We start from the raw sequence: 13,479 nt of genomic DNA on the forward strand, positions 1-13,479 counted from the left end.
CTTTTTCAACCTCTTTCGCCTTCTTTTCATTTCTCTTCTTCAATGAGTCATTGGTAGTTGGTTCCACCACCCTAGGATTTCTCCTCAATGGTTCCATCACATCTCTTTGCTTGACACTTTCCTCAATAACATCCTCTTCAGTTGGCTCCTTAGGTCCCTCATATCGTGTACCACTCCTCAAGTGAATGGCATTGATGGTTTCATGTCTTGTAGGAGGATTACCTTGAGGAGGTAATTTTCCTTTTTGCCTTTGGGAATTTGAAGAAGCCAATTGGGTCATTTGTGTTTCCAACATATTGGTATGAGTAAGGATATTATTGACGGTAGTGTCTTTGGCTTGGCTATCTCTTTGCATTTGAGCAAAGAAATCTTGTTGGCTCTTTTGCATTTGAAGGACCGCTTTTTTAACATCAAAAGCTTGGTCATTGGATTGATTGTAAGAGGGTTTGTTTTGGAATCTTTGGTTTTGATTGAAAAGGGGTATTGAGTTGGATTTCTCATTGGAGGTGAGGTGTATGTTGGTTGAGGCTTTCGAGCATTTTGGCTTTTATATGAAAAGTTTGGGTGAAATTTGGTGTTTTCGTTGTAATAGTTGGAGTAAGGGGTGCCATTCTTTTATGCTTGGAAAGCATTCACTTGCTCATTTATGCCCCTACACTATTGTTAATCATGTCCCAAAGTTGGACAATTCTCACATACTTCATTTGGAATAGAAGATGTTGCCACCATGGCATTGACTTGTTTATGTTTCTTGGGTGATTAAGAAGCTTCATTCATCTTGGCTATGGCCTTCTCAAATTTCAAGCATTGTGTTAATATGGGAGCATAGTTGGGCACCCAAATCAGCACTCAATTGTGTGAAGGAGTCAACTTCATGTCTCCCTCCCTTAATAGTTTTTCTTGGCCTACTATATTGAGAGTTGTGAACCGCCATCTCCTCTATCTTTGCCCAAGTTTGGTTGTCATCTACCTCGATGAATCTTTCATTAGAACCCATGTTGAGTACATTCCTTGAATCTTCATACAACCCATTCCAAAATTGTTGGACTAGAAATCATTCGCTTAGTCCATTATGAGGACAAGAGGGACATGTATCTTTGAATCTTTCCCAAGCCTCATATAGAGACTCTTCATGTCTTTGCTTGAACCCAGTGATTTGGGCTCTTAACTTGTTGGTCTTCTCCGGAGGGTAGAACTTCTTATAAAAGGCAAGTGCTAACTTCTTCCATGAATCAATTCCATGAGTGGCCTTGTCTAGGCTCTTTAACCATTGCTTTGCGGTTTCGATCAAGGAAAAAGGAAATAATACCCATCGAATTTGATCTTGAGTTACCCCCGTTTGGGAAATTGCATCACAATAGTCACAAAAAGTCTCCATGTGTAGATGGGGATTCTCACTAGGCATCCCTCCAAATTGACTTCTCTCAACTAATTGTATGAATGCGGATTTGGCAATGAAATTACCGGTCAAGTGGAGTGGTCTTGGAGTACCATTGGATATGTTCTCCTCGGTTGGTACGGAATGAGATGAAAATTTAGGCATTGTAGGTTGATTTTGTGGTTGGTATTGAATTGGTTATCCTCTCCTTGTCTTACAAAAGGGTTGGTAAACTCAACACTCTCCGATTGGACAATACCAATGTCCACAAGTTCTCCAATACCCACAATTGTTGAAGTACCTCTAACGATTCTTCTAATATTTGTCAAAGTTCTCTCGATTTCGGGATCGATAGGCAAAGGTTGGCCTTGTGATCTCATAGACATGCAAAAAAAATCATACAACTAGAAAACAATTAAAATTACCTTGAGAAGTTTGATTTCCCAAAGTTAAGAAAGACACAACTAAAACAACAAATGATAACAATTCAATTGAACACCGTCCCCGGCAACAACGCCATTTTGATTCGGTCGAAACTTTGTCGTCTAAGCTCACCAATCAAACTCTATTTATAATCTCAACAAACTACTCTTAGTAGAGCGGTAAGTAAAGGTCGGATCCCAAGGGACGGGTATTGTATTGATTTATCGGTTGTAAAAAGCTATGTAAACAAATGAAAGTAAAGCAAAGCAAGCAAATGGGGTTGTAAACAATTGATTAAAGGCACTATGGTGTCATGGGTTCATAGGGGGAATCATGATAAGATCACATAAACAAGTTTCATAGATGCAAGCAATATATTGTTGTAGTGGAATCGAGTTAGTTTATATCTTACAATTCCTAGGAAGTTTTGGGTCTTGGAGCCGAGTCGGTCAAGACTTTACAACACCTACAAGTCGACTTAATTCTTCCTATTCAATTATATGCATGGTTTAAAAAGCCTTGAGTTGGTTTATGTCTTACAAGTCTTGTTGAAAGGATAAGAGAATCATGCTAGGTTGTCAATCAAGCATTTCATCAAGCATAACATGTGCATAAGTTGAAACTACAACAAGCAAGCAATCATATGAACTTATTAAGTAAAGATCTACCCCATGATTAACTCCCTTAATCCCACATTAACCCTAGTTAAGGAACTACTCACTCATTATCATGGTGGACATGCTACCAATGGTGTCAATCATATTAACAAGTCTGAACATGATGAAAGATTAAAACAATAAACAAGGATTAAGTAAAGAGTAGAGAATTTGTACCAACATAGGATGATCAAATAGAAAGCAAAGAATAATAGAAGAAAACTTGATGAATGATCAAGAGTTGTCAATTCTCCAGTAAACTCAAATAATCTTCAAATTACCCAACTAAATCTAAGAACGCTTGAATAATTAAGGAAATATTAAGATGTGATTAAGATTGAATTGTGTAATTGGATTGTATTAATCTACTAAATAACTTGGATAATTAATCTAAGATAACCTCCTAATAAAACTTGATTATAATCTCCTATTACAATGGAGTATTTATACTAAGTACAAGTATTAGGTTAACTAAGGGCTTAAATGACGATTAAGCCCCTTAAATAAGTTTAACGCCTTGCAAGTCCCGCTTGGAAACGCACGACCTCCCTTTGATGGACGCGCATGCTGTAACGAAAGATGCTTGTCCTGCTCAAGAGACACTCGAACTGAGTTTTGGGGACGCCCGTCCTTCCCTTTGGGACGCCCGGACTGCTTCTGGGACGCCCGTCACAAAAGGCAGCTTGGCTTCTTCTTCATTTGGCTGCCTCATGATCAGTGGGGATCATTGAGAAGCCGTGGGGGACCTTCATCATTGCCCATATACTTGTTTTATTGACTTAGGCCTTTAGTATTGGTCTCCTCTTTGTTGCTTGGTCATTAGATGCTATCCATTTAGCTCCGTTTTGCTCCATATAAGCAAGGTTAACATCCCTCTCCTACCAAGGACACAAAACCTCATAGAATATGCAAAGTAGGAAGCTAAAGATAAGAAACGACCCTAATGCATGGAAGAAAGCATATGAACGAGGCTAGTTAGGGGACTAAATGTGCATAAATATGAGTCACATCAAGGACGCTTAAGAAATATGAATTCCGGACAAAAGAAGATCAAAAGCTTGACGAATTATTGAATCTAGCGAAAGACAGATGGTTGTCAAATAAATACCTCTTGATTGTATAAGTAAACAATAATAAAAAAACAATGATAGTGGAGTTTATGAAGATGACGGCTCAATAAAGAAGAGAAAGGGAATTAGGGAAAAGGGTTTATATTTTATAGGATGGGAAAAAGTGACCGACTAATTAAAGAGCCAAAATTTGACTTCTTTTTCCTTTCTTTTAAAAATTCTTTTATAAACATCTTTTTTTTATAAGAATCCAAATTATATATTAGAATATAAAATAAATTAGTCAAATAAAAGATTAAGCTATTTGGGGTATTACACTACTACAAATCCAGGCAACTACAACGGCCCTTTAACAACGCTTATTCACGAAAATAACCAAAAGACGTTGTAGAATGGATAATTATCTTTTTGCGAAATTTTGCTAAACTTAATTACAACGGTTATGTGTTGTTAACCATTATTGGTTTTAACAACGGCTCAAACTTTCACAACCGTTGTTAATATAAAAACTAATAACAACAGTTTACTCTGTAATACATTTTAACCGTTGTTAATAATTTGGCGCAAAATTAGTGAAAAGTAATTACAACGGTTATGTTAGAAACCGTTGTTATTAGGTTGTAACAACGGTTGTAGACTCAATAACCATTGTTATTAAAGTTATGAAAATCTAAAGAACAACAGATTGCTTTATTCTGCTATACGCTACAAAACATAAACACAAGCTAATACTGCTACTATACACAAATATCATCCTCCATTCCTCCCTGATCGTCTCTCTCGGTCTTCATCTCCGTCACTGTTGTCACCGTCTTCTTTCCCTCATCGTGTTTATCAATCAGGTATATATGTTTCTTAGCTTATTAACTATTTCTTATTAAGATTTTCAAGCTATATATAGATATAGGATTGTATGTTCAATTTCCTGGCCTATAAATGTCGATTATTTTTGATTTTGTGAATTTTTTGGGTTATTATCTAATTTGTTGATAATTTAGCTTAATTGATTTCCTGAATTTCGTTTATTTGTTTGCCTATTATTGGATTTTCTGAATTAGTTGCCTATATATTAAGAATGTAGAAAAATGACTCGAACTTGGATGATTGATGCAAATTTGAGTGACCCCAACTAAAAGGATGGTTTAGCTGAATTTTATGAAGTCGTTTCGAACAATTTCAAAGGTTCTTCTAGTATTCCATGTCATTGTGAAAGATGTGGTAATATTAGGTATATGGCTTTTCCGGACGTTAAAATACACCTAGAAAAGTGGAGATTTAGTCGATCCTATACACGTTGGATTTTTCATGGGGAACCATTAGAGGACGAGAATAGCTTTGAAGAAAATGATGTTGAGGTATACGAAAGGTTAACTGATGATCCTGAGTTTGCCGGGTTTTTTGAGTTGGAAGAGTTGGAAGCAGAGAAGTTGAATGTTGGGTCTATAGATAAAAAAGAGAATGAAGATGAGTCGAATTCTTTTGAAGATGTAGGTGTACCACTATTAATTGGGATGACCTTAACAACATGTATGAGAAGTTGTGTGAGTCTGAAGCACCTATGTATCCTGGTTGTAAGTTCACAAAAATGTCGGCTGTGGTGAAGTTGTATAATATCAAGGGGGCAAATGGGGTGAGTGACACGTGTTTCACTAGTTTTTTAGCCTTGATAAAGGAGTTGCTTCCAGATGGTAATGTTCTACCTATTAAGACATATGAGGCGAAAAAACTAATAAGAGGAGTGGGTATGAAATATGAGAAAATACATGCATGTCCAAATGATTGCATATTGTATCGGAAATTATATCAAAACTTAACCAATTGCCCTAAATGTTTGGAGTGGCGTTATAAGGATAAGGAAGGGATCCCGGCTAAGGTGTTGTGGTATTTTCCAATGATACCAAGATTCATAAGGATTTATGCGAATCCCGATGATTCAAAAATGTTAACTTGGCATGAAACAGGAAGAATAAATGATGGAAAGCTAAGACACCCGACAGATGGTATGCAATGGAAATCGTTCGACGCTAAGTATCCCGAGTTCGGCAATGAACCTAGAAACTTACGTCTAGCGCTGTCCACTGATGGAATTAACCCACACGGAAACATGAGTAGAAAACATAGTACTTGGCCAGTAGTGTTGGCTATTTATAACTTACCTCCATATGTGTGCATGAAAAGAAAGTATTTGATGTTGTCGTTGTTAATTTCCGGCCCTAAACAACCTGGAAATGATATAGATGTCTATTTGGAACCTCTTCTAGATGATTTGCGAATGTTGTGGGATAGTGGGATAGAAGTATTTGATGCATATAAGAACGAAACTTTCAATTTGAGAGCGATGTTATTGTGTAAAATATCTGACTATCCGGCTTATGGCGACCTTTCGGGGCACACAGTTCATGGGAAAGAGGCTTGTCTATTGTGTGGGGAGGATATCGAGTCTTAATACTTGAAGTCTTCTCGTAAGTATGTGTATTTGGGAAATAGGAGGTTCTTGTATCATGACCATTGCTATCGCAAGATGCAGAAAGCATTCAATGGAAGACAAGAACTTCGTCAACCTCCTAGAATTTTGAGTGGGCATGAAGTTTATTAGAAAGTAAAGCATATTGAGATAGATTATAGGAAGAAGAGCGGCTCTAAATTGTCTACTCATGGGTATAAGAAAAGATCCATATTTTTTTATAAACTTCCATATTGGCCTGACCTGGAGGTCAGGCATTGCCTCGATTTCATGCACATTGAGAAAAATGTCTGTGATAATATTATCAATACCCTTCTGAATGTTCCCGGTAAAACAAAGGATAATGCCGCAGCTAGGGAAGATATGAAAATGATGGGTATTAGGCTAGAGTTGGCAGCACAGAAGAGAGGTAATCGTACATTTTTACCGCCAACAGCTTATACCCTTTCACGGAATGAGAGAAAAGTGTTATGTGCATGCTTGAATGGAATTAAAGTGCCACATGGTTATTCGTCGAACATCAAAAGCCTAGTGTTGATGCAAGACCTAAAACTCACCGGGTTAAAGTCACATGATTGTCACACTTTGATGCAACAATTACTACATGTGGCTATTCGTTCCATTTTACCTGAAAAGGTAAGATATGCAATAACTAGATTTTGTCTCTTCTTCCAGTCCATATGCGAGAAAGTCATCGATCCCGATGACGCGGATTCCTTGCAGGACCTCGTTGTAACCTCTCTTTGTCAGTTGGAAATGTATTTTCCACCCTCTTTCTTCACTATCATGATTCATCTGACCATTCACTTGGTTAGGGAGATTTTGTACCTTGGGCCCGTGTACTTGAGATACCAGTATCCTTTCGAAAGATTGATGAAAGTCTACAAGGACTATACATCTAATCGGTATCGTCCGAAAGGTTGTATTGCTGAACGTGCTATTTTAGACGAAGCTCTTTCATATTGTTAAGCTCATCTCTCCCCTGAGGAGTTGATTGGCGTTCCTAAGAATCGTCATAGTGACTGGATGACCGGAAAAGGTATTAGGGGCCGGGTTGAGAAAATTTTGACACATGAAATGTTGCATTTAGCACATGCATATGTGCTAAACAACGAAGATGAGGTGCAACCTTATATTCAACAACACAAAGATGAGCTCAAATACGATCACCCAAACAAGACCGAGAAGTGGATTGCAAACGAGCATACGAAGACGTTTGCAGAGTGGTTTAGGAATATTGTCTTAGAGTGTACGAATCAAAATGGTGATGACATCTCTCCTAGGTTACTACGTCTTGGTTTAGGTCCAAATGTCGAGTCACGTTTTGACGAGTTTGCCATTAATGGATATACTTTTTACACCCGCGAGCAAGATGAGTTGAGCACAATGCAAAATAATGGTGTGAGTTCTGAATTTGAGGCAATGCACTTTGCTACTTCAAAAGATAAAAATCCTATTTGGGGAAAATGCCTTTATTTTGGTGTTATTCAAGAAATATTGGTACTATATTACATGTATTTCACAATGCCTTTGTTTCGATGTAACTGGGTTGATAACAACATCCAATGTGTCCGAAAGGATAAGATGGGATTTACGTTGGTCAATCTGGGTAAGGTTGGTAATAATAAGGATGATCCTTTCATAATGGCATCCCAAGCTAAACAAGTGTTCTATGTCAGCGATCCTATGGATAAGAAGTGGTCTTTTGTACTGTCTATAAGGAGTAGAAGGAGTAGTCCATCCGATAATGGTGATGATGATCAGGATGTCGTTTTTGAGGGAATGGATCACTTTACCACTGTATCTTATTTCGACGATGTTGACACTGATCATGAGGACACTGAAAGCATCTATATGCGTGATGACCATGGTGAAGGTATTTGGGTTAACGAAGAAACTATGACATCCAAGAAACGTCCCCGATCCTGAGATGGTCTATAATGTAAGTTATTAGCTTTTATTTTTATTTTTATTTTTTAAATATATATATCTTCCTTTTAGTTTTTTATTTTTTAAATAACTATCTCCACTGAACAGATTAGTAGAAGGAACTACATATTTAATACAAACATAAAGCACTGATACTCTCGACGCTACTTATACAACAGTACTGGAAATCTTACAAGACCACAGGGTTACACTACCTTTATTTAAGTTGCCTTTTCATACAGGCCCACGACATTGCTTATGATAGGCGGATACAGACACACACAGTTTGACACTCAACAAATAACACACGACGTTGCTTGGAAGTTTCAGCCAGAGACACGGACACATTTTGTAGGGGTACATTGCTTGGAAAACAGCCACAACCTGGTTGTAGGCATCGACGCTTTCTGACCTGGCCGACTGCTGCCCATCAAAGATGGTCGCATACGGCACTTGGAAATAGTCCACGGTATTCTTCAGAAGCTCGGCATCCTCGTCTGTGCCCACCCAGAGGTATGGTTCGAGTGTTGATCTATTCGGAGCATTCCAGTCGTTCCTGTCATAGCCTCTGAGTTGAAACATCATGTCAAGCTTAAATGCTGATTCTGCATGTGCAGGTGATGTTCTAAACTGAATGAGTAGACTCCATTTGAATCCCCATGGCCCCCATTGTGGCTTAACTTTGCTGACCGAGTATCCCAGTAAGCTTATTCCTCAAAAGATTAAAGCTTTTGGCAGCAAATTTTTCATTGTCAATATCTATGTGGCCTGGGGCATTCATCAGGATACAGTGATATGGACGACCAACATTTTGAGTCATTTTCAGACCAGTAATTTGATGGTTTATTTGTGAGTTGTGGGGAGCTAATGGGATGCCTCTTTTCTGAATTTATAGCATGTTTGAGATGTGTTGGTGGAGTGTATGTATGTTGTCTTTAGCTTTTGGTAGCTTTAAAAAGCCAATAGAAGCCATGGTCATTGTTAAAGATTCCCAAATTTGCATGGCATGGTAAATCCTGTAGATATGCAGTATGCATGCATACTGGTGTTGTCTTATTTTCTTTATCTTATTAATAGATGTGGATGCTGTTGTTGAAACTGCTGATTAATGTTTCAGTATATAGTGCTTCTGCTGTTATAGTATGTATTGTTACAGGTTTGGACTGTAATAAAATTACAGTAATTTAAACAAAAAGTATTAAACAATAACAATGGTTATATTGACATTATCCGTTGTTAATACTTTCAACAACGGTTATATTGACATTACCCGTTGTTATTACTATCAACAACGGTTATAGTGTCACTACCCGTTGTTATTATTTTCAACAACGGGTGTAGTACTTCTACCCGTTGTCATTGCTTTTTTAGACATATTTCATTTTGGCGCAAATTGGGTGAAAATATATTACAACGGGTATATTTTAACCGTTGTAATAAAGTTATGACAACGGTTGGCTTTTATTGACCCGTTGTTATTAACATATCACAACGGTTTTGTTTTAAGGACCCGTTGTCAATGGTTTGTCTTAATAAAAACCTAATTTACAAACACATACAGCATACCACACAAACACACACAACATCAGTTCAACCGTTGGTATCCTGTAATACCCGGTATTTTAATATGATATTATATTAGGCCGAGTTACCAGCTGGGTCGTGTAGTGTATTTGTGACTCGGGTAATTATGTGACTCGGGTTTTAATTAATCTAACTAGGCTAGGCCCGTATCGTCTTAATAGCACCTATCCTATATGTATAACCCATCTAACCAAACCCTAATCTCCCTATCACCATATTCATTTTAACCATGAGAAAAGAGAGAAAAGAGAGAAGAGGGAGCCGTGTGTGAAGGGAGCCGCGTGAGGAATTGCGAGGCGATTTCTCATCCTATTCTCATCCTATTTCGTAAGTAGACTATCCTATTACCTCTTTATTCAATTATTAGCATAATTATAGTAGTATTGGGATAATTTTCGTAACCCTAGAATTGGTTTGGGGGTTTTTGATTATAAATTGTATGAGATAAATGAATGGAATAGTTACAGCAATTTATAGATTCGTTGGTCTGTGTTATTTGAGTGTTTTACCTGTCTTAAAGCCATGGGATGCAAAAAGTTAAAGAAGAGACTCATGTTTATTCCAAGCCTAGTTTATGCCTGTGAATATTGGTAGCATTTCACCGTGTAGTTTTTCCTGAAGAAATTATTTGTGAACGTCTATCTAAAAAGTCCGCAAATCAGTAGAGGCTGAAAGATTACTTCTAAAACATAATTTAGATATTGAATTGGTGCTGGGTCTTTTTCATATATTTAATTTAAAGAGTTTAGATGAGTTAGGCGTTGGTTTTAGTTAAGAATCATTTGTCAAACTCGTTTTATGAATCAATACTTTTTATGCGACGGTTTCTGTCAGTTTTTGGAAATCAGTCTGAAAACCCTTGATAAGTTTGGAATTTGAGAAAAACACGTTAGATATAAATTGTAGCTAAGACTCATGGGGTTCCAATTCAATTAGCCTTGCATCAATTCGAATTTTCTGGAATTAGTTATTCATTTTATACCGAGTCTGCCATGAGTAGGAAAATCAGGAAAAGTCGTGTTTGTTCTTTAAATTGATATTCCTATTAAATTATGATGAGTCTAGGTTATGTGCATGAATAATTGACTGAGTAGATGGTAATTATACATAATTATGTTATGTAGGTGATGGATAAGTGAAGGATCATAAGTGATTGCTTGTGTGTGCTTGGATTGCGAAAAGGTAGGGAAATACACTTGACTTATTATCGTTGATGTTGAATTGTGTTGACTTGTTTGTGTTTCGTATGACCAAACTGTGAACGTTGACTTGCTTCGTGGCTGTTGATTTACGTTATGATTCATATACTGGAAGGTGATTGACTAAATTGATCGTATTGAGTATGTTATCACAACATTTGGTAACCGGCATGATTTTATGATTGATCAGTTCAAAGATATATATATTGTGTTGCATTAATTTCTTTTGAGCATTCATATGCATTGGAGATGGAGGATGTTGTGGTGATGTGGTGTGGTGAAGATGATGTTGTGATAAGGCCCGGGCGGGTTCTGCAGACTTGCCCTGGTGTCCTCAACAAGGTGGCGGATCGGCTACGGTCGATATATAGTCTCTCAGGGATCGGTATGGCTGGGTGTTCCGGGTTATGAGATATGAGTTGAGATGGAGATGGAGGTGACGGAGGAGCATGCATATCATATTTTGTTGTTTTATTGTATTCCCTACTCAACCTCGTGGTTGACCACATGTATTCGTGAACACCGTGACGATCCAAATATTGGGGAGCGGGCTTGACAGTTTATGAGATAGGTGGAAGCTTGATGGGGCGTGAGACACTGGATCAGAAGACTTAGTAGCTAGATCATCATTTAGAAGACTTTCACTTTCATTTATGTTAATTCCTTGTAATTTGATGTAAAAGAGGTTTTGTAATAATTAAGTTAAAGTAATTATATATTTTGACTTGGAGTTTAATTTTTTATTCACTACCTCGGAAAACCGAGATGGTAACAGTCCGGTTTATTAGGGAATGTCTTGCTAAAGGCTCCTTCATAAATCGGGGTGTTACAAAGTGGTATCAGAGCGAACGATCCTCAGGCCTAAACCAATGAACCCAATGAACGTAGGATGTGTCTAAATAAAATGAACCCCTGGGAATAAACTGTTAGGAGCTCACGGTGCGGTTAAGAAGGCGCCCTTAATACGTGCTCTTTTGCCCTCTCGATTTTGAACCGGTAACCCGAGAGAAAATTGAGTGAATGGGGTAGTTAGAAGGAAAACCTTGGATATAATCGAGTTGATGTATACCTTGAGACCCATATATTCTAACCATTCTGCAGGACAACGTCACGGTAAGTATTTTGTATGAATGATGACGTGATCATATGATGTTGTGGAGATGAGAAATAAATTTTCGTGTTCAGATTGATAATCAATGAAGTGTTGGATTGTGGTAATCGTGAGCGTGAAAATAATTGCGAATTGATGATATTTATCTGGATGGATGTGAATGACGTGTTGATAGTGCTATTATGTCTAGTGATATGCGGTTATGTGATCCCGAAGCCATGCTAGTATAGTATTGTGATAGTAATCAGAAACACTATTGAATTGCTTGTTTCTAGTCATAGCAATCGTGATTTAGATGTAAGGAGTAGATCGAGATGCGAAGGGATTCTATGGGATAGATGTTTACGTAAGTACAAAGTGTGAGATTTAAGTTGGGATGGGTTAGTATACATAGTATGTTCATAAGAGCTTGTAACATAGTAAAGAATGACCTAGTGCTGAAACTCGTTTTGTTTGATTTTACTCTTTAATTGACCTTACTGCCATTTCTTTTCTGTTTATTGCCTATGGATGAAACTTTTATGAGAAATAGCCTCGTGAGTTAGTGTTCATTTGGCGTTGGTTTCATGCTTATTGGATATATGGATTAGGAGTAATAAATATTTTAGTGGGCTGTGGTCAGGAAGTTCCTGTGCAGTGATGTTTCGACCAACGATTTTGTAAAAATCCTCATTTAAATTGTATTAATAATTTTTGCATAATTCCAACTCCATCGTTCAGAAGATTCGCATATATTTTCAAATTGATAAGCCACGAAAATTCTTGATGTCTCTATATTAAATGGTAAGTTTTGCAAACTGACCCAAGTTTCGGACCAATTGCTGTCACATACTTGTTTGGACCAGCTGAGTTGTAAAATCTTTTAAAAATTGAATTCTTGAGCTTTAGACCTCATTCTTTTTCTCACGAATTATTAACTCTCTGTATGTTATAAAAAGTAATATAACTCAAGTTTTCGTTGAACGGTTATTTATTCGTGATTTTTTTTGGAAGTTACAACGTGAATCATAACTTTTAAAATGTGAATGCTATGTTGAGTTTTCATGCAGTTGTTCGATTATTTCATGAGCCTTATTAATGTGAAATTATAGTGTCCTTATATGATGATAGTAGCACACATATTCATTGGTTATGTATCTTAACTAGTGATAAAAAAAATTAAAGTTTAGTTTATAACATTGTTGGCATGATAGTATGAGTGAAATTGAATAGCTTAATTTGATTCTTAATCGAGGGTGAAATATTTTATACGAGTCCAGTTGTTTGCATATTTTATGCTTGGCATGTTATAATATCTCTGGTGTGTTCATCATATTTGTATAGTGGTCGGATATATATAAATATAAAACTATATTGTCATATCTTGGTAAAGTTGGTGGCGTTAAATGTTAACTTGATTGTTCTAATATACTCGCATGAATATTTATAATAATTATGTTCAAATGTTCACACATGGATGGTAATAATGAGTATGTCTAAATGTTCACACATGTAGGATGTCATCTGAGTTCTAATGTCTTTTATGTGAGTCTGTGTGCCTATAGTTATACTTATTACTTTCATTGCATTAATTTATTTCAGTTGAACCTAAACTTATGATATGATAATAAAATAGTGTTGTTGCTCCTTATTGGATATTTTCATAGTTGTATTGTCATGAAATGC

At 36.9% G+C, this 13,479-nt stretch overlaps 1 non-coding gene across 1 annotated transcript; it reads left to right on the top strand.

The window, feature by feature from the left end:
- The first annotated feature begins 1,064 nt into the window (after positions 1-1,064).
- LOC141609886 (small nucleolar RNA R71) lies at positions 1,065-1,171 on the top strand. The gene has a single exon (XR_012527792.1). It is a non-coding gene; the product is annotated as a small nucleolar RNA R71 (small nucleolar RNA).
- The last annotated feature ends 12,308 nt before the right edge of the window (positions 1,172-13,479 follow it).

The sequence above is a fragment of the Silene latifolia genome, chromosome 10 (genome assembly GCF_048544455.1).
Source record: "Silene latifolia isolate original U9 population chromosome 10, ASM4854445v1, whole genome shotgun sequence".
NCBI lineage: Eukaryota > Viridiplantae > Streptophyta > Magnoliopsida > Caryophyllales > Caryophyllaceae > Silene > Silene latifolia.